At 40.0% G+C, this 26679-nt stretch overlaps 2 non-coding genes and 2 pseudogenes across 2 annotated transcripts; 1 reads left to right on the plus strand and 3 right to left on the minus strand.

Moving 5' to 3' along the window:
- The window catches only part of LOC126062099 (etoposide-induced protein 2.4 homolog), a 268050-nt pseudogene that overhangs the window by 188809 nt on the left and 52562 nt on the right, over positions 1-26679 (plus strand).
- Positions 7731-7812, minus strand: TRNAS-GCU (transfer RNA serine (anticodon GCU)). Its single transcript has one exon. It is a non-coding gene; the product is annotated as a tRNA-Ser (tRNA).
- Positions 15545-16479, minus strand: LOC126057231 (etoposide-induced protein 2.4 homolog; annotated as a pseudogene).
- On the minus strand, positions 16748-16829 carry TRNAS-AGA (transfer RNA serine (anticodon AGA)). Its single transcript has one exon. It is a non-coding gene; the product is annotated as a tRNA-Ser (tRNA).

Consider the following 26679-nt stretch of genomic DNA (forward strand, 5'->3'; position numbering starts at 1 on the left):
ATGATCATCATCCCATCTTCTCGCTTTATTACTTTTTTGTAATGATTTTTCAAGATCTCAATGGGTGTTTATTTTTTTTCTTCAAGATATTAATGAATCTTACTGTAACTGCAAAGAACTTGGAATCTTTTGCTTTACTTTGTGTGGAGACCTTATCTTCTCCATCAATTCCAGGCCCTTCATTTTTACTTTTCTTCTTTTTTTTTTTTTTTGGTTTCTTCCTATTCCAATTTGCAAGAATGATAGGAGCTATCTGATTTAATTCTAGAAACTAACATATGATGTAACGTTTATGGTTAATCTGCCGAAGATCCTACAAGGATGCCAGAATATCATTAAGCCAATAACTACTGAGTTCCTAAAATGGGGGCCTGAACTAAGAAAGATAGTGAGCAAAACTCCATAACTGATGAAAATCATACTAGAGTTAGTCACTGTCTAATTGCATTTATGGTTTTGTCATATGACAGATATAGGGCCTAACACAAGAGGGAAATACTAAATGTGTGCAGGTATGAAAGAGAGAGGGAAAGAAGCGGTATGAAGTTATACAGAAAGAACTCAAGATTTGCAGGCATAAAATCTTGGTTTGTGTCTTAACCCCATCCACTAATAAATTAGTGAAATATGGCAAAATGCATATCCTTTCCATACCTCTAAAACAGGACCAATTATGACTATATTGGCGCCCTGGTGACTCAGTGGTAAAGAGATTGGCTGCTAATCAAAAGCTCAGCAGTTCCAATCCACAAGCCACTCCTTGGACATCCTATGAAGCTGTTATACTCTGTCCTATAGGGTTGCTGGGATTTGGAATCTACTTGAAGGCAATGGGTTTGGTTTTTATTGTTGTTAATAACTATATTAAAAAGCTTTTGTAAAAATCAAAGGAGAGCATTATGAAAATGTACTGTGTAAAATTTAGAACATAATATGTAACTCTTTATCTTCAAAATGTTATTCCATACCCTCACTTTTGAGGATCCTTCCAAAACAGATTGACTTCTATTCTTCCCAGGACCTACGTGGGTTATACATACAATTTGAAGGTTTTGGATTTCCTGAATAAAATACAGAGAGCATATGTATGTTTCTTCTACTAAGTTAAAATTTAGTATCTCATAAAATCCTATAATTTAAGAATTCTTAACAAAGTCTCTCCTGTGAGGGGGTATTCAGACAGTGCTGTACACAGTAGATTGGACCTTCTCACAAATAATACATAAAATACACTTCTGAGACTTTCAAATACAACTTGATTTAGCAAGAATGCATCCCTGCATACCTCTATATCAGGATCTTACAAGGGTACATTTGGAATCCAGATTGCTCTAGCCACAATATAAACCAATAATTTCACGGTTACCACAAAACTAACCTAATTATGCTTTACAAGACTCAGAGCCAAATTAATCCCTGCTCTATCATTCTGCCCATACTCAAGTGGCTGCATATCTTGGTGTCTGACGTCTGTTTAATGGTCTCCTTCAAGGAGACCTTTGCTTCTCTTTGCTTTTTTCACATTCAATTGCACTGATGAGCTTGTCTTGTGGGTCAGGTGGGAGGCAAGTTCTGTTAGAAACATGGAGTCCTCCCAAGTTATCAGGGGTTTTCGTAGAATACCTGTGAACATGGAGAGGATTCTTATTGGGGTAGAAGTTGGCAAAGAAGAGATACAAGTCATCTCACCTGGAGGTTGCTGCTTCTTAGGTGTTCTAAGAAATTCCAAGATGGTAATGATAATCACTATGAACTCCAGAGTTCAAGATCACTTTAGAGGCAAAGCTTATCTCTTGGTTTTCAATGAACACCTTTAATGAGCTCCGAATCTTCAAATTACAATGGACCCTCTTCAGAGCTCTCTCTACCTCTGTGCAGAGACCCTCTCATCTACAGACACATGCTGTATACAAATCTCCTGGTAAGAGATCTTTGTAACATTGTAGTCTCAGGAATTACTGACTTTAACAAGAATTTGTGCCTTAAATTCATATAAGTATCCTAAATTAATGAAGCCCCAAATCAAATTCCTCCTCTCCCCTTTCCAACCCTATCCAATGTTACCAAAGAAAAAGAACATAACCCAACAAGAGGTAAAATCCACTCCATCTTTCGCAAAGTGAAAGGACCTAGCATTTCCACAATCCAGAGAATTGCAGATTTTCCTAAAAATTTCCAAATTTAAGTTGCATCATCAGCCTTGACCTCTCAACATTGTGCCATCCTCTTCATTCCTTAAGTCACTAATTTGCTCATCTATTTGACAGTAGGACAGGGAATAAGGTTGCTGTGCACATTGAATGAATAACTGTCAAATAATATTGCAAATCTGACTTTCCACATTTGAAATCTTGCTCTTCAGATTCCCACTGAGAAAAGCAAGCATGTCAGTAGTAAAATACACTGCAAATATTCCCAGAGTTGCTCTAGAAGAAAGCTGGGCTCAGTAGCCTTTTGTGTAAGAGTGAGAAAGAATTATGGGAAAACTTAAAGCATCTACACCAGAACAGGGTCATGAATCCTACATCCTCAGACTAGAGGCCTGGTACACTGAGCTCTCCAGAAGTTTGATGGGTTTGGTAAGAGTCTATTCAAACCAAAAAGGCTTGGTCACTGCTTGACTTTTCTTTTTCATTCTTTCCCTTGTATATTAAACCCAAACACCCTAAAACAAAATTGGTGTAAATAGAAGATATTCTAGCCCGGAGTTGTCGGGGGATTCTGCTTCTAAGCCTCAGGCTGCTTTGCTTGCACGTGGGATGGGAACAATGCTGCCTCCTTGTGGCTTTTTCCAGAGCCTCCAAAACCAGCAACTGCGATTCCAGAAACACGGAACCACACAAAGGGCGTTCCAAAATGCTCAGCCATGGAAAGAGCAGCGAGGCTCTCTCAGTCACAAAATTTTGGGCAAAACCAATCGTACTTTTTTGTGGGTTTTATACTTTCCTCTTCCCGAGGGCCTGCAGAAAGCACGGTAAAAATTGGAACTCGGTTATTTTCTACCTGCGGCCTAGTCCGTGTCCTATCCGTTCTTAAAGAACCTCCTTCAAAGCCTATTCCTCTTCTGTCAACTACTCTTCTGCTGCTGCTTCTTCCCCTCCGCTCAGGGTCCTCCTTTCCTCCCGCGATAAGCTACCCCCACCCCTGCTCTCTCCTATTCACTCCCTCCCTCGCGCCCAGTCCTCCTCGCATTCCAGTTCCCAGACAGGTGACTTTCTAATGTAGTAGTAACTTAATCTGGGGACCCGTCCCTTCCATCCGAGAAGATCTGGATTTTCTCCATTATATCTGGATTGAAAGTTGCACCACATCAGGAATTTGCGGACTTCTCCAGACATAGAGAATGTTTATAAAGAGCGAATTTGTTTAGAAGGTTGCCCCCAGCCCATAAAGCGCCTCTCTCGTGCTTTCCTCATTAAGAAAAGAATTTGATCTAAAAGAGACTTTTTAAGGACAGGATCGTCCATCTTTGTCCTTTTTCTTCCGTCTTCTGACTTCGTCTCTTCAAAACCAGTGCAAAAGCATCGCGGAGGCAAAACTACTTTTCCAAATCCAGGTGCTGAACACAGCCATTTGCAAGAGCATGACTGTATTTGTTGCTCTTCGTTTCGGTCTAAATAACCCTTTGCTGTCGAGCTGATCCCGACTCCATAAGGTTTCCAAGAAGCGAACTTCGGACCTTTTGGTTTAGCAGCCCTAGCTCCTTATTACAGCTCCACTAAGGCTCCTGTTTCGGTCAAATACTGTGAATAAATTAATCTCTGATTTTTTTCTCCCCACCTGGATCTTCATTGCTTCGCAGCACTCACAGAACTCATCTTTGTGTTCCCTCCACCATCTTCTGTGTCTTTCTGCAAGCTTTATAGGCAGAGAAGGACTCTTCCAAAAGACTTAACAGAACGTTCAGTCCCGCAACTCTCTTTCGTGGTGGACTGGAACTGACACTCCCGCAATTGGCTAAAAGCAGTCCTTGTAGAAGCCAACGACTGCTGGAAGATCTCAGAGTCATTTGGTCTGAAATGCGTTTTTTGTCCTTCTGTCATAGCTGCGAGCCAGGATACAATCCAGGAATACGAGAATTGAACATAATGGATTTTGACTTATGAAAACGTGCGTTTTAAAACGCCTGCAGACCATGCTGGAAGTCAGTATTATGGCCTAGTCTCATAGTTTTGCTGAAGTGGGTGTAGCTCAGTGGTAGAGCTTCTCCTTAGCATGTGAGAATAACTGGGTTCAGTCCCCAGCACCTCCATTCATTGTTTTCCTTCCTCACGGACTCAGAGCTGAATATTGGCAAATTTGCTTCAGACTTGCCACATTTTTCTCTTTGTGAATACCTTTACTTGTGTTTTTCCTACTCACAGAAAGGAAAAATTGTTTGATAGTTACTCTTTGGAAACCCTGGTGGTGTAGTGGTTAAGTTCTACCGCTACTAACTAAACAGCCAGCAGTTCCAATCTACCAGGCACTCCTGGAGACTCTATGAGGCAGTTCTACTCTGTCCTACAGGGTCACTAAGAGTCGTAACTTTCTTGGACCATAGTCCTTGACCCTCCTTGGGCCTCCCAACCTGGCTGCTTAAGCACAATAAAGTCAGGAGGAACTGAGTAAAGGAAGGTGCTCACTCAGAATCTGCTGACAGTGAAGCGACAACATCCACCACGTCATAGACAGCCTACTCTTTACTACAATTTCTCATTATTATTAAGAAGAAGTGAAGAAAAGGACAGATGGAAAGACAGAAGGGGAAATGACAGTTGAACACATTCCTTTTGATTCTTCTTCTTTTTTTTTTTTTCCCTCACCTGAGTTTGTGTCAATGGACAGATTGCAGGTTCAGGAGAAAAGTTTCCTTCTGATTTTCTTTTTCCCGTTCCTCCTACACAACCAGGCCTACCCACTTAATCTTGGTCAGCAAAAGGTTGGTCCAATCACTAGTCATGGAGATGTGTGATTTGAACTACAGACACCTGTGACCTCAACTCTTTGTTAACCATGAAGAAGTGTTTGGATGCTATCCAGAGGAAAGGTATTTCTCAGGAAAACCAGAGTCTTCCAGCAACCAAGTTTGAGAAAATTATTTCCAGAAATGGAAAGAGTTGCTAAGCTCTCTTAAAGCCACCGAAGTTTTGGGTAAAAGAGCCGCATCTTCCTATGGGAAAAACACCTTTAGTCCATTTTCCTTAAGAGGAAGGGAGCTTTTTCACTTCCTGCATTGTAGAGAGAGCAGAGGAGACATAGGCAACCCTGGCAGTCTCAAACTACCTCCTGGTCCATCCGAATGCCACACATCCTAAAGACCTGGTTCCAAACCTTCTTTCACCTTCTGTTCTAGTTCTTCCACACCCACACCCATCTCCCTCCTCCTATCTTTCCCTTCATTTTCTTCATCACGTAATTTGTCACCTTCATTTTCTCAGCCCCCTTTTATCCTGTCTCCAATGGCTTCCTCCTGGTGAAAATTTCTCAACAGCTCAGTTCATTGCAGTTCCCTCAACACCGCTTCTTAGGCTAGGAGTTCTCAAACATGGCTGAAAAATGGAAACATCTGTGGAGACTTTTCAACCATATAGATCCCATCCTCTCCCTATCCAGTGATTCTTAGCCCATTTAGGATCTATAAATGTGGAATTAGGAATACATATATTCACAAAGTTCTCAGTTCCTCAGGTTTGGGAACCACTGCATTCTAATAAAAAACATTTACTACCTTTTTAACTGTGTATCAGACATTGTTACTCATCATGTTACCTTGCAATGTCTTCCTGCCTCTAAGAGCCTACTTCAGCTACTTCCCAGCACCAACTGAGCCTCAACTTGTTGATTATTCAAGGGAGCTTACTGCTGGGGAGGAATTGAAGAGCTGATATATAATATATTCTAATATTTGGGAAGATACAAACCTCTCACCAGTGAGTAAAGTATCAGAATGAAAATTAAAGTAAAAGAGAAGACACAATAATGAAGGATTGCCTCCTAAAACTCGTATGTGGGCTGACTGACACCAAAATTTTGGCAAGAGGCTGAAGCTTCTATTCTTTTAGCTTCTGTGATGCCTGAGGTTTGAATGCCAGTCCAGGAGCACAAAAGGGCTGTTAGAAAAGGTTAATATGTTTGCAGTTCTTGCTCAGCCGCCAACATGCCTCTCTCCTGTTTCTTTGTGGTTCTCAGAGCCAGAGCTGCAGCTTCAGGAGACAAAGCCACTGCTTGATTTCCCGATCAGGGTTTTGGACTCCAGGGTTTGCTGGAACAGTGACTGTCGGTGACACCATATACTGTTTTTCACTTAGATCTGTTTTTTCTTTCCATCTGGATCTAAGTTTCCCCAGCCAGCTTTTCGGGTTGTGCTCTTTCATATGGTTGACCTAGAATTATCCACTTTGTTTCTGATAGCCAGAAGTAGTACAGGTGCAAGACTCTGGTGTGCTGGTTGGCAAATCCATAATTCCACGAAGACTGTGTGGAGAAGGAACACTAAGTTGGAGTTTCGAGCTGGGGCTGCTTGAATTAACAATGATTATGGTTTTTTTTTTTTTTTTTTTTTTTTTTTTTTTTATGGTGCAGTGGTTCAGGCAATCGAGTACTCACTGAAAGGTTGGTGGTTCGAAACCACAGGCAGCTTGGCAGGAGAAAGATGTGGCAATTGGCTTCCACAGATTTACAGCCTTGTAAACCCTATGGGATTGCTCTGAGTCAGAATTGATTCGACAGCAATGGGTTTTTGGGGGTTTTATGCATGCTGGTGGCTAAGACTTCAATGCCTAGGGTTTAGCTTCTCCCTATCCCTGGAAAAGAAACCCTGGTGGCTAGTAGTTAAGTGCTATGGCTGCTACCCAAAAAGTTGACAGAATCCAGCAGGTGTTCCTTGGAAACTCTATGGGGCAGTTCCACTCTGTTCTATAAGGTCACAATGAGTGACAATTGACTCCCCGGCAATGGATATGATTCCTGGAAGGAGTCCTGGTGACCCAAGTGGTTAAAAGCTTAGCTGCTAAGCAAAAGGTCAGAGTACCAATCCATCAGCCTCTCTCTAGAAATCCTATGGGCAGTGGGATTTTGCTTTTCCCTGAGAAAGGAGTCCCTAGGTGGACTTAAATAGTTAACACTTGGCTTGCTCCTAACTGAAACATTGGAGGTTCCAGTCACTCAGAGGCGCCTGGGCATGTAGTTCGAAAAAATCAGCCGTTGAAAACCCTACTCTGGCACACATGGGGCCGCCATGAGTCAAAATCGACTTGACGACAGCTGGTTTTCCCCGGGAAAACATGTCCAAATATGAATTCCCGTTGCTTAATGGAGGCTTCTTATCTCTTAGGTTTTTGCCTGCCACCTGAAAGTTTCTCTGAGACAATGTCGGGGCTCCAAGAAAATACAGCGCGTTTATTAACAGCAAGAGGAAAACGGTGCTTATCTGAAGAATCCATGCTTGGCCAAATGGAAGATGATAGTTCAAAGCTGTATTTCACTGCTTGGGCGATGCTGCGCTCCTGCCAGGAGTCAGAAAAAAAAAAAAAAAAAAGCGAGCAAGCAAACAAACAAAAAAACCTCATTGCCTTCCAGCCAATTGCGACTCACAGAGACCCTATAGGACCGAGTAGAATTGCCCCATAGGGTTTTCAAGGAGCGGCTGGTGGATTCGAACTCCGTAGCTTTTGTTTTGCAAAAAAAACACCACTGTACCGCCATGGTTCCAAATCTCACTCCCACGACAGGGTGGGGGAAGGAAAGAACGACGAGGATGGGATTCGAACCCACGCGTGCAACGCACAATGGATTAGCAGTCCATCGCCTTAACCACTCGGCCACCTCGTCAGGAACTGATTGCAGTCCAATCAAAGAGAAGGAAAACTTAAGCACTCAGTTTTGCCCTGAAATAATTTAGACATCAGCATAACCCGAGGTAGCCCAGCAGGGAATCTCACTAGGGGGCTTTGTGGCTTAGTTGGTTAAAAAAAAAAAAACAAATCCGCAGGGCCCTTTCAAACTCACCACCCCTTATCTGTCTTTCTGTCTCTTCAATAATAGTACAAAATGGGAGCTTAAGGTGTACGCTTTTGTTTCGGGTGATTGAAGATTCTGTTAGCATCTGGTTCTTCTCATACTCTTTCTGCTGTCGCAGTCACCTTAAGGGATATAGAACGTCATAGCACAGAAATAGAAGAGGATTCAAGGAAGTGAACTGGGTTATATTTTTGCTGTCTATGTGTGCAGAAATTGAATGGAAAATATTAGAGAAGTGAATTTGTATTCCTTCAAGTTCGGGTTTAAATAGTGTTGAAGTAGAGAAAAAGTGTAGCCTCATAGATGCAAAGCATGTGCTCTACCACTGAGCTACATACACCTCATTCCTGAAGTGCTGCTGGCTAACTTTTATCTAGAACTAAGTGTTATTTCCTGCGATTCACTCTCCTTGAACGTTGAGGGAGTGTTAAGAGGCATGAGCAGCTGCTTTGCGGAGGAGGCGCTCAAGAACCAGTGGAGGATACTAATTCTTTATAGGGCTTGAAAGTGAAGGCAGAGGATTGCAAACATGTGTTGAGTAAATAGCCACATGAGGTTTCCATGGTGTTTTTTTTTTTTTTTTTTACAACCCTGAGTAGTTAAAAGTCTCTGTCTTCTATTATGGGTGGGAAAGAATGGAGTCCTCATTTTCAGCTCTTTTGATTTCCTCTATAACCTGAGGCACAAAGCTAAAGAAATTAATCTTTTGACTGTCTGAATGTCTTCACCGTATTTTCTGTTTGCTCAATCAGAATGTATGGGCCAGATTTGATGGCGGAAAGCAATGGCAGAAGAAAACAGGATGGTGATGCAATCTGTATTTCATTATAAGGGTGTTTTCTACTTGAGCTATTAGGTAACTCAATGAGACACAGACCCCACAGCCCTGTATTCTTTACCTGGCTTCCTCACCTACAGTGTTGTATTGAAAAATCATTTCCTTTGCTGGGCTCCTCCCCTACACCCACCCCGCCCCAACTTTGCATTTGAATCCTACTTTCGCTTTGAGGTTATATGTCAACCCCATTGCGTCTGCATAGTATGATTAAGAATGTTACTGATCAAACTTGTATGAACTCCCTACTCATAAACCCCTTTAAAAGTAACTTGCTTGCCCACCCTTAGCAAGCAGTCTTGGCAGCAGAAGCTCTGAATGACTCCATTTCTTTATACAACTCAATAAAGGTGCCTATCCTTTTCTCCCACATCAGTCTCTCCTTTATTGGACAATAGGAGTCCTGCCAAGTAAGAACCTAGGGTTTCCACCAGGTAACATCAGGGGCCCTATCAACAGTTCAGAAGAGGAATTCATAAGCCATGAATGAAACAACAGCTTCAGGATTTAGAGAGAGGTGAATTATAAGAGTGAGATAGAGGGTAAACAGAATTTAAAGGACAAGAACAGAAGTGAGTGAAGCTTTTATTCACTTAAAAAAAAAAATTAAAGTCATTTCCAAACAGAAGGCGATACAGAAAAGGGAGTTTTGAAAAACTGGGTGTCTGGGAGCATTGGAGGAAGCCTGGAAGAGGGAGAAGATAAAATCATGTGGAATTCAAGATATCTTGGAACACTCTTGAGATAATGTTACACAGTGAACGCGGGTAGTACTCTGGTCTCCAGCCTTGGATTTGTGAGTCATCACTAAGCAGAGGCATATGGAGGATGGATAAAGGCTGAAAAATGTACTTTGAGATTTGGGGATTAGAAATTCCTTTGGGATATTTGTGGAAAACAAATAAACTTGCTCCAAGACTCTTCTAGAACTCTGAGATTTGTCATGGTTAAAAATCAGTTCTTTGAGCTATGTAAGAAGACTAAGAAAATTCATTTCCTGGTACCAGATTTCTAGTGCTTATTTCCTTTTTCTCAACCGGTTTTGCACATACAAAAACTTTGCAAATATTCATAAAAATAACACTGAGTCTTTTTTGAAATTGGCAGAACTTGATTTGTCTGTCAGACTTGTTCTTTCAGTTGGCTAATGAGATTTGTACAATAAGAACAAGGAACAGTGTGTGGTAGGTTTCACTTAAGGAGAAAACTAGAGTGCCACGCACAAAACTGTTGGGGATGTGTATATGTTTGTGTGTATGTGTGTGTGTGTGTGTGTGTAAACGCTAGGTGGTATCTTGGCTGTTTGATGCTGTAAAAACAATGTGTTATGTCAAGCGTCCACTATTACAGTATCATTCAGAATAGTTTCACTGTCCTAAAAATGCCCTGTGCTCCACGTATTCATCCCTCCCAACGTCCCCTGAATTGCTGGCAGCCACTGATCTTTTTACTGTCTACAATTTTGTCTTTTCTAGAATGTCATATATTTGGAATTGTACAATATGTAGCTTTTTCAGACCAGCTTCTTTCACTTAGCAATATGAATTTAAGGTTCCTCCACAGCTTTTCATAGCTTGAAAGTTCTCTTATTTTTGCTGCTTCATTATATGGATGTGCCACAGCTTGTTTATTAATCTATTGAAGGACATCTTGACTGTTCCCACTTTTAGGCAATTATCAGTAAAGCTGCTATAAACATTTGTGTGCAGGTTTTTGATGGACATAAGTTTTCACTTCATTTGGGTAAACACCTAGGAGCACAATGGCGGAATCGTATATTTCTGTATGCCTATATATTTTTTTTTTTTATGTGTAAGTATGGATTGTACTTTGGCTCACATGGATTTGTTCTAATTTTCTTCAACTTAATCTTGAACTTGCATATGAGCAATTGATTGTTGGTTGCACAGTCAGCCTCTGGCCTTGTTCTGACTGATGATACTGGGCTTTTCCATTGTCTTTTCCCCCAGATGTAATCAACTTGATTACTGTACATTCCATCTGGGGAGGTCCATGTGCATAGTTGCCGTTTATGTTGTTGACAAAAGGTATTTGCAATGAAGAAGCTGTTGGTCTTACAAAATTCTATAACACAATCTCTGGCATGGTTTCTATCTCCAAGGCCATATTTTTTAACAAGCAATCCTTCTTTGTTTCCAGCTTTCAAATTCCAATAGCCAGTAATTATCAATGAGTCTTGACTGCATGTTTGATCAATTTCAGACTGCAAAAATTGGTAAAAATCTTCAATTTCTTCATCTTTGGCCTTATATATTACTGGTGAGTAAATTTGAATAATAGTCATATTAACTGGTCTTCTTCGTAAGTGTATGGATATTATCCTATCACTGACAGCAGTGTACTTCAGGATAGACCTTGAAATGTTCCTTTTAATGATGCATGTAAGATCATTCCTGTTCAATTTGCATAATAGACCACATGATTGTCTGATTCAAAATGGCCAATAGCAGTCCATGTCAGCTCACTAATGCCTAGGATATTGATTTTTATGAGTTCCATTTCATTTGTGATGTCATCCAATTTTCCTGAGTTTGTACTTTGTACATTCCATGTTCCTATTATTAATGGATGTTTGCAGCTGTTTCTTCTCATTTTGAGTACACATCAGCAAATGAGGATTCTGAAAGTTTAAGTCCATTCATGTCATTAAAGTTGACTGCACTTTGAGGAGGTAACCCTTTGCCAGTTGTATTTTGAGTGCCTTCCAACTTGAGGGGCTCATCTTCTGGCACTGTCTCAGACAATGTTCTGCTGCGATTCATAAGGCTTTCACTGACCAGTTTTTTTTTCAGAATTATTCTGCCAGGTCCTTCTAGTCTGCCTTAGTCTGGAAGCTCTGCTGAAAAGTGTCCACCAAGGGTGACTCTCCAGGTATTTGAAATATTGGTGGCAAAGCTTACAGGATCACAGCAACAAGGAAGCCATCATGGTACAACAAACGGAGAGATACATGACGGACCATCTCAGGAATAAATTCGACACATTGAACACTACTGACTGAAGACTAGACAAGTTGTGGAACGATATCAAGGACATCGTGCATGAAGGAAGCAAGAGATCATTAAAAAGACAGGAAAGAAAGAAAAGGCCAAAATGGATGTCAGAAGAGACTCTGCAACTTGCTTTTGAACATAGAGTAGTTAAAATGAAAGGAAGAAATAATGAAATAAAAGAGCTGAAGAGAAGATTTCAAAGGGCAGCTCAAGAGGACAAAGTAAAGTATTATAATGAAATGTGCAAAGACCTGAAGGAAAAAACCCAAACGGGAAGAACAAGCTCCACTTTTCTGAAGCTGATAGAACTGAAGAAAAAATCCAAGCCTTGAGTTGTAATACTGAAGGATTCTGTGGGGAAAATACTAAACATTTCAGTAAGCATCAAAAGAAGGTGATAAGAATACATAGAGTCAGTGTACCAAAAAGAATTGTCCAGCATTTCAGGAGGTAGCACATGATCAGGAACTGATGGTACTGAAGGAAGAGATCCAAGCTGTACTGAAGGCATTGGTGAAAAACAAGCCTTCAGGAATTTTTGGAATACCAACTGAGATGTTTCAAAAAACTGATGCAGTGCTGGAGGTGCTCACGTATGCCAATAAATTTGGAAGACAGCTACCTGGCCAACCAACTGGAGAGATCCAAATTTGTGCCCATTCCAAAGAAACGTGATCCAACAGAATGCAGAAATTATTGAACAATATCAATAATATAACACTCAAGTAAAATTTTACTGAAGATCATTCAAAAGCACTTGCAGGTGTACATCAACAGGGAACTGCCAGAAGTTCAAGGCGGATTCAGACAAGGACGTGGAACAAGGGATATCATTGCTGGTATCAGATGGGTGTTGGTTGAAAGTAGAGAATACCACCAGAAAGATTTTTACTGTGTTTCATTGACTGTGCAAAGGCATTCAACTCTAAATTATAGGTTACAATGAGAGGAATGAGAATTCCAGAACACTTCATTGTGCTCAGGACGAACCTGTACCAAGAGGCAGTCATTTGAACAGAACACACTACATGGTTTAAAGTCAAGAGAGGTGTGTCTCAGGGTTGTATCATTTTACCATACTAATTCAACCTGTATGCTGAGCAAATAATACAAGAATCTGGACTATAGAAAGAAGAATACAGCATCAGGATTGGAGGAAATCTCATTAACAACCTGTGATATGCAGATGACAAAACCTTGCTTGCTGAAAGTGAAAAGAACTTGAAGCACTTATTGAGGAAGATCAAAGACCACAGCCTTCAGTAAGGGTTACACCTCAACATAAAACAAAAATGCTAACAACTTTATCAATAAGCAACATCATGATAAACAGGGAAAAGACTGAAGTTGTGAAGGATTTCATTTTACTTAGATCCACAATCAATGCCCATGGAAACAGCAGTCGAGAAATCAAACAACGCATTGCATTGGGCAAATCTGCTGCAAAAGACCTCTTTAAAGTGTTAAAAGCAAAGATGTCACTTTGAGGACTAATGTGCACCTGACCCAAGCCATGGTGTTTTCAATTGCATCATATGCATGTGAAAGCTGGACAATGATTAAGGAAGTCAGAAATAGAAATCATGCCTTTGAATTATGGTGTTGGTGAAGAATATTGAATATACATCATGTACAAACAAATCTGTCTGGGAAGAAGTACAGCCAGAATGCTCCTTAGGAGCAAAAATGGCGAGACTTCATCTCACATACTCGGGACCTGTTATCAGGCAGGACCAGTCCTTGGAGAAGGATATTGTGCTTGGTAAAACTGAGGGTCAGCAAAAAAAAGGAAGACCCTCAACGAGAGGGACTGGCACAGTGGATGCAACAAGGTCCTCAAGCATAATGACTGTGAGGCTGGCACAGGACCAGGAGGTGTTCTGTTCTGTTGTCCATAGGGTCACTATGAGTCAGAACCAACTCTATCACACCTAACAACAAGTTTATGTAAGCCTAGGTTTAGCTTTGTAAGAAACTGCTACACTATCTTCCAGGGTGACTGTGCTATCTTACATTTTCCCTGTAGCTCCACATCTTCGCCAGCATGTGGTGTTGTCAGTATTTAGAATTTTAGCCATTCTAATAGGTGTGTAATGGTATCTAACCTCTGTTTTGATTTATACTTCCCGAAAGGCATATGGGAAGCCCTGGTGGCATAGTGGTTGAGTGCTATGGCTGGTAACCAAAGGGTCCGCAGTTTGAATCTGCCAGGCGCTCCTTGGAAACTCTGTGGGGCGGTTCTACTCTGTTCTATAGGGTCACTATGAGTCAGAATCGACCCAATGGAACAGGGTTTTTTTTTTTTTTTTTTTTTGGTTAGTGGCATATGAGAATCCCTGGGTAGTGTAAACGGTTAAGTTTTTGGGTACTAACTGAAAGATTGTTGGTTTGGATCCACCAAGAGTTGCGTCAGAGAAAAAACCTGGTGATCTATTTCCACTAAAAACCATATGAAGCACATTCTACTCATGGGGCAGGTTATTATTGTTTTTTTTTAATGGCACATGTCATCTGTATATCTTCTTTGATGAGGTATCTGTTCAGATATTTTAACCACTTTTTGATTGGCTTGCTTGTGTTTTTATTGTTGAGTTTTAGGAGTTCTTTGTGAACCTTGGATCCGCATATCAAAGGTTCTTAACGAGTCTTCTTCTGATCCCGATGCTTCGTTCTTCTTCATATAGTTCGGGTTCTTGTATTATTTGCTCAGCATACAGATTGAATTAGTATGGTAAAAGGATACAACCCTCATGCACAGCTTTCTTGAATTTAAACCACCCAGTACCCACCTCTTCTGTTTGAATAACTGTCTCTTGGTCTATGTACAGGTTCCCCCTGAGCACAATTAAGTGTTCTGGAATTCTCATTCTCACAATGTTACCTATAATTTGTTATGATCCACACAGCTGAATGCCTTTCCATGGTCAATGAAACACAGGTAAGAATCTTTCTGTTTTCTCTGCTTTCAATCACTATCCATCTGTTATCAGCAATGATATCCCTTGATTGACATTATCTTCTGAATCTGACTTGAATTTCTGGCAGTTCCTTGTTGATGTACAGCTGCAACTACTTTTGAATGAAATTTTACTTGCATGAGAAAAGCTATTTCAATGCTTATATTTGACAAAGGATCCTTATGTAGAATATATGGAGCTATCCTACAAAACCCTAAGGCTAAAAAATTAATGAGAAAGAGCGAAAGTTAAGCATGTGCTTCACAAAAGAGTATACTCAACTGCCAATAAGCAATTTTAAAAATCACGGAAGTGAGGGCTACCAAAAACACAAAATGGGTCCTGCTGCAAAGGATTATGGGGAAAAACTGGAGTATCTCACTGAGCAGTGACCTGGACCGGGAAAAAACTCATCAAACACCTGACAAGACAGTGATGGCTATACAGGGAGTGATCAGGAGCAACTGAGGTTCTTCTTCATCAACCTCATCCAATGTATATGCCTCACAGGACAACAACAAAAGTAACAAATCCATGAATTACAATAGCTAGCTTAAATGGCACAAGCAGAAAAAGTATTCAAATCCGTCCAGGCACGAAGTCTGGCAAATGACAGAAAATAGCTACAGGAAAACATATGGTCCTTTCAGATTCATGGTGTTAAAAATCCACTTGCTGGTGTGAGGAAGATTCTAAGTGCGCCAGAGACAACATTCCAATTCCTCGTAGAAATGGTGCTATGTAAAGGGCCCTTGGCAGAAAGAAGGCCAGCAAGCAGAAGAGGCTCCACTGAAAAAGACACGCTCTGCCAGGGGTCTTTGCTTCACTGGTGCTGATAATGAATAAGGGAAAGAGGGTGGAGAAGAGGCAGCCATTGATAATGTATGAGGACTGCATTGCTGTGAGCAAAGCCAAGAGCAAACCAAATCCAAAGTAGTAGGGCCAATTCCTTTCTGTTTGACAACTGCTAGCGCTTTTCAATTCCTTTATTGAACCAGTGATATTCAAAGCAGTATAGTGAATACAGAAGGGACATATGCAGGGGACTAACCAGCTGACCAACAAGATGGATGGGAAAGCTCGCAAACACTCCTTGGAAAAAGAAAACAGCCTGCAGCAGAAGGTTGACGAGCATATCAGTAATTATTTTGCTGATATTAGGGAATGGGTGAGGCTTCCTCCCTGATACCTCAAATGCCAGATCAGCTATATCTTGTAACCAAATGGGACTTACCACTTTGATAAGTACAGACAGGGGAGCACCCAAAGAGCTCTGAAAATTGACGTGAGGAAGAATTCCAGCCAAAACCAAACATCTCCATATATATATATATTTTTTTGGATCACCAATAATTTGTGCTGCTACTGACTGAATAAATGATTGTTATTGAATAAACACTTGGTAAAACAAGAGGAGGTGCAAGCAGAATACTCCTCCATTCTAAGGGCAGCGCTGGAAAATTCCACCAACAATATGTGCCTCACTCTCTTGCTTCAGCTCTATACTCTGGGCTCTCCTCTGTGCCAGGGCACTACTCGGCCTTCTTCGACGCTGTTCCTCCGTGTTTTGCAGTATTGGAGCCTCCAGCTTTGAGATGGTACAGATAGCCCGGATGGAGTCCTTGATTCTCCTGGCAAGGTCCTGGAGAAAGATTTTGACACTGTCGGCCATCTCTTCACCACCCTTCACTATCAACTACACACGGAAGAACGAAATGACTCAAAATCTCTCATGAAGGGCCCGGCAGCTCTGTCAAGGCCCCGGTTCGGCTCCTCCGCGGCGGAAAAAAAAAAAAAAAAAAACTTTTTCGGTGAAGCCGACTCGGACTCTCAGCAACCATATAGGACAGAGTTTTTTTTTTTTTTTTTTTAGAGATGCCTTACGGAGTTTCCAAGGAGCCGCTCAAAAGCAATTGCAACACCAGGGCGTCAAAATATAGCGTAGTCGGCAGGATTCGAACCTACGCGGGGAAACCCCAATGGATTTCTAGTCCATCGCCTTAACCACTCGGCCACGACTACAGCTAATTTAGAGAAAGCCCTTTTTTTCCTAAGGAAATCGGAACTGTGCCCCTCGCAGCCACCCCTGCAGAAGGGCAGGTGAAGTGCAACAGCAAGAGGTTATTAATTATAAGGAAAATGCAAATTAGAAACACAGTGAAATAATACTCCCCTTCACCAAAATGACTTAAGATAAAAGGACTGAAAATATCAAGTGTTGCTGATGATACGGAACAACTGAAACTTTCATACATTGCTGATGACACTGTCAACTGGCGCATCCACACTTGTACGCTGTTTAGAAATTTTGCCTGAAACAAAATATATATGAAACCTGTAAACCTGAAACCCCACAGCTGCATTTAGACCCAAGAAAAATGAATGCTTATTGCCTTTGAACTATAAGTTAAAAAAAAAAAAAAGTTCTTAGCAGCATTAGTTGTTTTACATGTACATCAACAGCAAAACGAATGAAAAAAATATGATGTACACTATTAATACAATGGAATATGACAGCAATAAGAAAGACACAATATTGATGTATGTAATAAAAACATATTGAGTGAAGGAATCTATATTCAAATGAACACATTGTATGATTCCATTTATAGTATTTCAAAACAGGAAAATGATGGTAGAGGTCAGAAGATTGGAATTGATTGGGATAGATTCAAAGGAGCTTCTGAGAGCTGAAAAATTCTTTATCTAGGCCTGGATGTTGCTTATATGAGATATACATATGTAATAACTCATTAAGCTGAATAATTAAGTTGTACGCATTTTACTCTTTGTGAACTAAGCCTCAAATTAAACAAAAAGAAGAAAGAAGGATTTTCTTGGTTATCTTCTCACCCCCAGTACACCCTATCTCTTCATCTCTTCATTAGTGCTGTCCAAATTGTGGCCTGTAAATCTGTGTTTTGCCTGCCTGTGAGCATTAGAAACTTTTGTATCAATTTGACTGTGCCAGGATATTGGACTCCTCCTATTAAACAAAGCAGAAACAATTTCAGGAATTGGGAGAGTGGGATGTGATGCTAGCCACTTATCATCAAGCAATAGAACTCTTGCTGCTTATGATATTGTAGGATTGGTTGAACACCTAGAACAGAAGAAAATATACAAATCTGAGGAAATATTATTATTTTATATTTTATTTTAACCTGATATTAATCTTAAAAAAAATTTTTTTTATTATGCTTTAAGTGAAAGTTTACAAATCAAGTCAGTCTCTTATACAAAAATTTTTATAGACCTTGCTCTCCCCCTGAGACAGCACACTCCACCCTCTATTTTCGTGTCCATTCAGCCACCTTCTGAAACCCTCTGTCTTCTCATCTCTGTTCCAGACAGGAGCTGCCCAAATAGTCTCATGTGTCTACTTGATCCAGGAAGCTCACTCCTCACCAGTATCATTTTCTATACTATAGTCCAGTTCAATCCCTGTATGAAGAGTTGGCTTTGGGAATGGTTCCTGTCCTAGGCTAACTGAAGGTCTGGGGACCATGACCACGGGGGTCCTTCTAGTCTCAGTCAGACCACTGAGTCTGCTCTTTTTATGAGAATTTGAGGTCTGCATCCTACTGCTCTCCTGATCCCTTAGGGGTTCCCTGTCACGGTGGTCATCCGTTGTAGCCAGGCACCATCTAGTTCTTCTGGTCTCAGGCTGGCGTAGTCTCTGGTTTACGTGGCTCTTTCTGTCTCTTGGGCTTGTAATTACCTTGTGTCCTTGATGTTCTTCATTCTCCTTTGCTGCAGGTGGGTTGAGACCAACTGATGTATCTCAGACGGCCACTTGCTAGCGTTTCAGACCCCAGACGCCACTGTCCAAAGTGGGAGGCAGAATGTTTTCTTAATAGATTTTATTTTGCCAATTGACCTAGATGTCCCCTGAAACCATGGTCCTCAACCCCCCACCCCTGCTACGCTGGCCTTCGAAGCATTCAGTTGATTCAGAAAACTTCTTTGGTTTTGGTTTAGTCGAGCTGTGCTGACCTCGCCTGTGTTGTGTGTTGTCTTTCTCTTCACCTAAAATAGTTCTTGTCTACTATCTTTTTTTTCTACTATCTAGTTAGTGAATAACCCCCTCCCTTCCTCTCTCCCCCTTCTCTTGACCATCAAAGAATATTTTCTTCTCTGTTTAGACTGTTTCTCGAGTTCTTATAATAGTGGTCTCATACAATATTTGTCCTTTTGAAACTAATTTCACTCAGCATAATGCCTTCCAGATCCGTCCATGTTATGAAATGTTTCAAGGATTTATCATTGTTCTTTATCGATGCATAGTATTCCACCTTGTGAATATACCATAATTTATTCATCCATTTATCTGTTGATAGGCACCTTGGTTGCTTCCATCTTTTTGCTATTGTAAACAGTGCTGCAATGAACATGGGTGTGCATATATCCATTCATGTAAAGGCTCTTATTTCTTCAGGATATATTCCAAGGAGTGGGATTGCTCTATCCTATGGTATTTCTATTTCTAGTTTTTTAAGGAAGCGCCAAATGGATTTCCAAAGTGGTTGTACCATTTTACATTCCCACCAGCAGTGTATAAGTGTTCCAGTCTCTCCACAACCTCTCCAACATTTATTATTTTGTGTTTTTTGGATTAATGCCAGCCTTGTTGGAGTGAGATGGAATCTCATTGTAGTTTTGATTTGCATTTCTCTAAAGGCTAGTGATCGTGAGCATTTCCTCATGTATCTGTTAGCTACCTGAATGTCTTCTTTAGTGAAGTGCCTGTTTATATCCTTCGCCCATTTTTTAATTGGGTAATTTGTCTTTTTGTTGTTGAGTTTTTGCAGTACCATGTAGATTTTAGAGATCAGATGCTGATTTGAAATATCATAGCTAAAACCATTCTCCCAGTCTGAAAGTAATCTTTTTACTGTTTTGGTGAAGTCTTTGGATGAGCACAGGTGTTTGACTTTTAGGAGCTCCCAGTTATGTAGTTTCTCTTCTGGTGTTTGTGCATTGTTAGCAATGTTTTGTATACTGCTTATGCCATGTATTAGGGCTCCTAGCATAGTCCCTACTTTTTCTTCCATAATCTTTATCGTTCTAGATTTTATATTTAGGTCTTTGATCCATTTTGAGTTAGTTTTTATGTATGGTGTGAGGTATGGGTATTGTTTCATTTTTTTTTTACAAACGGATATCCAGTTACGCCAGCACCATTTGTTAAAGAGACTGTCTTATCCCCAGTTAATGGTCTTTGGACCTTTGTCAAATATCAACTGCTCATAGGTGGATCAATTTATCTCTGGGTTCTTAATTCTGTTCCATTGGTCTATGCATCTGTTGTTGTACAAGTACCAGGCTGTTTTGACTACCGTGGCAGTATAATAGGTTCTAAAACCTGGTAGTTTGAGGCCTCCCACTGTGTTCTTCTTTTTCAGTAATGCTTTACTTACCAGGAACTCTTTCCTTTCCTTATGAAGTTGGTGATTTGTTTCTCCACCTCATTAAAAAATGTCATTGGATTTTGGATCAGAATTGGATTGTATCTATTGCTTTTGGTAGAATAGACATTTTTACAATGGTAAGTCTTCCTATCCATGAGCTACGTATGTTTTTCCACTTATGCAGGTCTCTTTTGATTTCTTGCAGTAGTGTCTTGTAGTTTTCTTTGTACAGGCTTTTTACATTTCTGGTAATATTTATTCCTAAGTATTTCATCTTCTTGGAGGCTACTGTAAATGGTATCGATTTGGTGATTTCCTCTTTGATGTTCTTTTTGTTGGTGTAAAGGAATCCAACTGATTTTTGTATGTTTATCTTGTATCCTGAAACTCCGCTGAACTCTTCCATTAGTTTCAGTAGTTTTCTTGAGGATTCTTTAGGTTTTTCTGTATATAAGATCATGTCATCTACAAATAGAGATACTTTTACTTCTTCCTTACCAAACTGGATTCCCTTTATTTCTTTATCTAGTCTAATTGCTCTGGCTAGGACCTCCAGCACAATGTTGAATACAAGTGGTGATAAAGTGCACCCTTGTCTGGTCCCCAACCTCAAGGGCAATGCTTTCAGACTCTCTCCATTTAAGATGATGTTGGCTGTTGGCTTTTTATAAATGCCCTTTATTATGCTGAGGAATTTTCCTTCTATTCTTATTTTGCTGAGAGTTTTTATTAGGGACAGGAGTTGAACTTTGTCAAATGCCGTTTCTGCATCAATTGATAAGATCATGTGGTCCTTGTCTTTTATTTATATGATGGATTACATGAATTGTTTTTCTAATGTTGAACCATCCCTGCGTACCTAGTATGAATCCCATTTGGTCATGCTGAATTATTTTTTTTGTTATGTTGTTGAGTTCTATTATCTAGAATTTTATTGAGGATTTTTGCATCTAAGTTCATGAGGGATATAGGTCTGTAATTTTCATTTTTGTGGTGTCTTTACCTGGTTTTGATATCAAGCATATGCTGGCTTCATAGAATGGGTTTGGGAGTATTCCACTTTTCTGTGCTCTGAAATACCTTTAGTAGTAGTGGTGACAACTCTTCTCTGAAAGTTTGTTAGAACTCTCTATTGAAGCCATCAGGGCCAGGATTTTGTTGTTGTTGTTGTTGGTAGTTTTTTAGTTACCTTTTTCTATCTTTTCTTTTCTTATGGGTTTACTTAGTTCGCTATGAGTCAGTATCGACTCGATGGCACTGGGGGTTATTTTACCTCTGTTTGTGTTAGTTTAGGTAAGCAGTGTGTTTCTAGAAATTCATCCAGTCTTCCAGGTTTTCAAATATGTTAGAGTACAATTTTTCGTAGCAATCTGATACGATTCTTTTAATTTCACTTGGGTCCATTCTGATATCTCCCGTCTCATTTCCTATTCGGGTTATTTGCTTTTTTTTTTGTCAGTTTGGCCAATGGTTTATCAATTTTGTTAATTTTTTCAAAGAACCAGCTGTTGGTTTTTTTAACGCTTTGAATTGTTTTTCTATTCTCCATTTCATACTAATAGCAATATGAATATAACAGAATTTGTTCCAAATTTTGCATCCATTCCTTGCTGTAGTAAAAAAAATTAATAGTGACGTAGAAAGTGAAACTATTTTAGAATATGAAATTGTCACATCTGCAGACTCTATAAATAACAGAAATAGAGTCTGCAGATCCTGCTTGGAGAAATAATTTTTCTTCTAATGATGTAAATTATTGAATTGAAAGAAGGCCAAGTGATTCTCAACATCACAGTGGACCATTAGAAAATTCATGTTGAGAATTTTAGGATGGTAAACAAACAAGGTTCTGTAGTCATAATATACTTCTAGGGGCCAAAGCTAATGGTGAAAATTATAAGAGGGGTTCTCCATCAGTTGCCCCTATATATTGTTTTGTTTGGAAACTATTCAGTCCTAAGTCATTTAACTCTGGATTTGCTACAGATGGATTTAGCACTTGAACATGATTGATAAACGTGAAAACAGTTCAATTCACAGAGATTGTATGTTGTCATATTTAAACCAAAGACATGATTTTCACATAACTCATGAACTGGAAACAAATTAATGAAGAAAATCAGTTTTGGAAAGCTATTTTTAAACGCGTTCTTGCTGGCATTATAACAATCACTGAATGTGGACCATCTTTTAGAGGAAGAAATGAAGTGCTTGGTTCCCCGCCAAATGGAAATTTTTAGGGTTTACTTGAATTTGTTTCTCAGTTTGACCTATTTTTAGCAGGTCACATCTTAAAATATCATAACACAAGAAAGGGCAACCCATCGTATATGTCTAAAACAACGTGTGAAGAATTAAGAAATTAGTAAGTGATAGTTTGATCATTTATTTTCAGTGAAATAAGTATAGCTTGATATTTCAGTTTGTCTGTAGATTCCACTCCTGATCTTTCTCATACAGATCAGCTAATTACTGTTTTAAGATAAGTGTCTTCAACACAGAGAAACCCTGGTGCATAACAGTTAAGTGCTATGGCTGCCAATCAAACGGTTGGCAGTTTGAATGCACCAGGTGCTTCTTGGAAACTCTGTGGGGCAGTCCTGTTCTGTCCTGTGGTTGCTATGAGTATGAATCGATCTGAATCGACTTGACAGCAATGAGTTTGGTTTGGTTTTTCAGATCTCCAACAGATGGAAAACTTGTTGAGCAATTTTTCACATATACTAACTTAAAAATTCATACCGGTGAAGAAATTGCAGACCAAGTACTTCACTATTTTTTTTTGCTTCAACATACAGAAGTTTACTTTCTCGCAGTCTAGTAGACTAGAAGCCCAAATTCAGGCTGTCACCTCCAGGGGAAGGCTTTCTGTCTGTTGACTCCAGAGGAAGGTCCTTGTTATCAATTTTCCCCTGGTCTAGGAGCTTCTCAAACACAGGGACCCCAGGTCCCGAGGATGTGCTCTGCTCCTGGTACTGCTTTCTTGGTGGTATGAAGTTCCCCCTCAAGTACTTTACTTTTTATATGAACTGTGCAAAATAGATTTTTCTGAGCACTGGGGCCAGTCCTATGACAATGCTGGGAATTATAAAGGCATGCAACAGAAAACATTAGAATTTAATGAATGTGCCATTTTCATACCATGTGCTGCGGGCACATGCACTTAATCTTGAAGGATGTAGCTGTCCAGAAGCAGTTGATCTTTTCTCTACTGTTCAGTTACTCTACACATCTTTTGCCACCTCTGCTAACCGATGGGAAGTTCTTAAAACATATTTAGGCAATGATCGAGTGTTAAATTGTCTTTCTAATACATGCTGGGAAGCACGTGCTGTAGCAATGAGTGCAGTCCTGGAAGCATACACTCAAATTCTAGATGTCTTGGAAAATACTGCTGAAGACCAGACAAAAAGGAGATGCCAAAAGAGAAACTGAATACTTAGCGAAGGAAAAGCAAACACTAGAGTATGCATTTATATTGATTATGTGGAATAATATCTCCAACATTCAAAAGTAAATTTAAAGGCATACACAGATCTCTACCAGTCATTAAAAGGGTATTTCCATAATTTAAGAGAAGATTTTGAAAACACAACAATACAAATACTACCAAATACTGATTTTCAAACAGTTCTCCATCACAGGTGCATTAGAAAGAAACCAGCAAAATGATGGAAGTGCATCAGAAGTATCATTAAATGCCAGAGGTCAGTTTCTCCTAATCACATAATACACAAATCGAATTAAACTAAATCCATGTAAGAACAGAGTTTGCAGAAGTCTTTTGAAATAGTTGCCTGAGGCTGGCAACGTAAAGAAGGTATTTATCTTCCCCATACGGCTGGCTGCTAACCAAAGAGTTGGCAGTTCAAATCCGTCAGACGCTCCTTGGAAACTCTATGGGGCAGTTCTACTCTGGCCTATAGGGTCGCTACGAGTCGGAATTGACTCGACGGCACTGGGCATACTATGTCGGAGGCCTAGTGGTGCTAACTTCTCAGCAGTTCAAAACCACCAGCGGCTTAACGAGTCATCCTGACCGGGATCTACGGCAGTGTGTTTGGTTATCGGTTAATACCAATTACGGACTTATAAGGAAAATCAGACTATTGTCATTTCTGTCTATTCTTTATATCTAAGAACAGTGTTTCTTGCCCAAGGGAACAATTTTTTATGTTTCTAATATGTTTATATTGAAATAAACACAACTTTAACATACTTCGAAATCACAAAAACAAAAGTGTTTCTATACCGTGAAAATCTTCCCCTTCCACCACCTCCCCTCCCCATTCCACCTGTACCAGATTTTGCCTACTTAAGCAGCTATATTGGTATGGGGTTACCTGCCAGGAATATTATTTGCATAAACAATCAAATAACCAGTTGCCATGGAATCAACTCTGAGTCATGAAGACTCCATGTGTGTCAGAGTAGAAGTCTGCTCTTTAGGGTTTTTGATGGCTGATTTTTTGGAAGTAGATTATCAAGCTTTTCTTCTGAGGTGCCTCTGGGTGGACTACAACTTCAATCTTCTGATTAGCACTCAGATACAAATAAGCCAATAGGAATCTATTATTTCCCCACATTTTATACTTTCCAAACCTACTCTACTGCATATTACATATTAGGGGACTTGGGTTCCCCATTTCCATTTGTCCAGCTTTCCTGTCCCCTCCTGCCTTCTTGTCCTTGCCCCTGGCCTGGTGTGCCCATTTAGTCTCATATACATAGCTGAAGTACATGTGTATGCTGTTGTTGTTAGATGCCTTCTAGTCCGTTGCGACTCATAGCAACCCTATGTACAACAGAACCAAACATTGCCGGAGTCTGCACCATCCTGGTGGTTGTTGCTATGCTTGTGTGTGTTGTTGCAGCCTCTATGTCAATCCATCTCCTTGAGGGTGTTCCTCTTTTTTTGATGACCCTCTACTTTACCAAGCATGATGTTGCTCCTGATAACATGTCTAAAGCATGTGAGATAAAGTCTCCCCATCCTCGCTACTAAGGAGCATTCTGGTTGTACTTCTTTCAAGACAGATTTGTTTGTTCTCTTAGCATACAATGGTGTATTCAATATTCTTCGCTAATACCATAACTCAAAGGCATCAATAGTATTTCAGTTTTCCTTATTCATTGTCCAACTTTCCTGTGCATATGGGGCGATTGAAAACATAATGGTTTGGGTCAGGCACGCCATAGTCCTTAAAGTGACATCTTCGGTTTTTAACACTTTAAAGAGGTCTTTTGCAGCAGATTTGCCCAATGCAATATGTAGTTTGATTTCTTGACTGCTGCTTCCAGGGGAGTTGATTGTGGATCCAAGTAAGACGAAATCCTTGATGACTTCAATCTTTTTTCCATTTATCATGATGTTGCTTATTGGTCTAGTAGTGAGGATTTTTGTCTTTTTTATGTTGAAGTGTAATCCATACTGAGGGCTGTGGGCTTTGATCTTCATCAATAAGTGCCTCAAGTCTTCCTCACTTTCAGGAAGCAAGATTGTGTGATCTGCATATCACAGGTTGTTTATGAGGCTTCCTCCACTCTTGATGAGCTATTCTTCATATAGTCCAGATTCTTGGGTTAGTTGCACAACATAAAGATTAAATAAATATGGTGAAAGATACAACCCTGATGCACAACTTGCCTGACTTTAAACCATGTAGTATCCCGTTGTTTTCTTCAAACAGTGCCTCTTGATCTATGTACAGGTTCCTCACGAGCACAATTAAGTGTTCTGGGTTTCCAGTTCTTCGCAAGGTTATTCATAATTTGGTATAATCCACACAGTTGAATACCTTCACATAATCATAAAAACAAAAGTAAAGATCTTTCTGGCAGTCTCTGCTTTCAGCCAGGATCCATCTGATGTCAGCAATGATATTCCTCATTCCATGTCCTCTTCCGAAACCAGCTTGAGTTTCTGGCAGTTTCCTGTCAATGTACTGCTGCAATTGCTTTTTGAATGATCTTCAGCAAAATTTTACCTGTGTGTGATATTAATGATATTGTTCAATAATTTCTGCATTTTGTTGGATCACCTTTGTTTGGAATAAGCATAAATATGGATCTCTTCCAGGCAGTTGGCCTGGTAGCAGTCTTCCAAATTTCTTGGCATAGACTAGTGAGTACTTCCAGTACTGCATCCATCAGCTGAAACATCTCAGTTGGTATCCCATTAACTCCTGCAGCCTTACTTTTCACCAATGCCTTCAGTGCATCTTGGACTGTTTCCTTCAGTACCATTGATTCTTGATTATATGCTACTTCCAGTAATAATTAAAATTGACCAATTCTTTTTGGCACAGTGGCTCTTTGTATTCCTTCCTTCTTCTTTTGATGCTCCCTTTGTTGTTCAGTATTGTGCTCATAGAATCCATTAATATTGCAATTCAAGGCTTGAATTTTTTCTTCAGCTCTTTCGGATTGAGAAATGTCGAGTGTGTTCTTCCCTTTTGGTT

The sequence above is a fragment of the Elephas maximus genome, chromosome 1 (assembly GCF_024166365.1).
Source record: "Elephas maximus indicus isolate mEleMax1 chromosome 1, mEleMax1 primary haplotype, whole genome shotgun sequence".
Taxonomy (NCBI): domain Eukaryota; kingdom Metazoa; phylum Chordata; class Mammalia; order Proboscidea; family Elephantidae; genus Elephas; species Elephas maximus.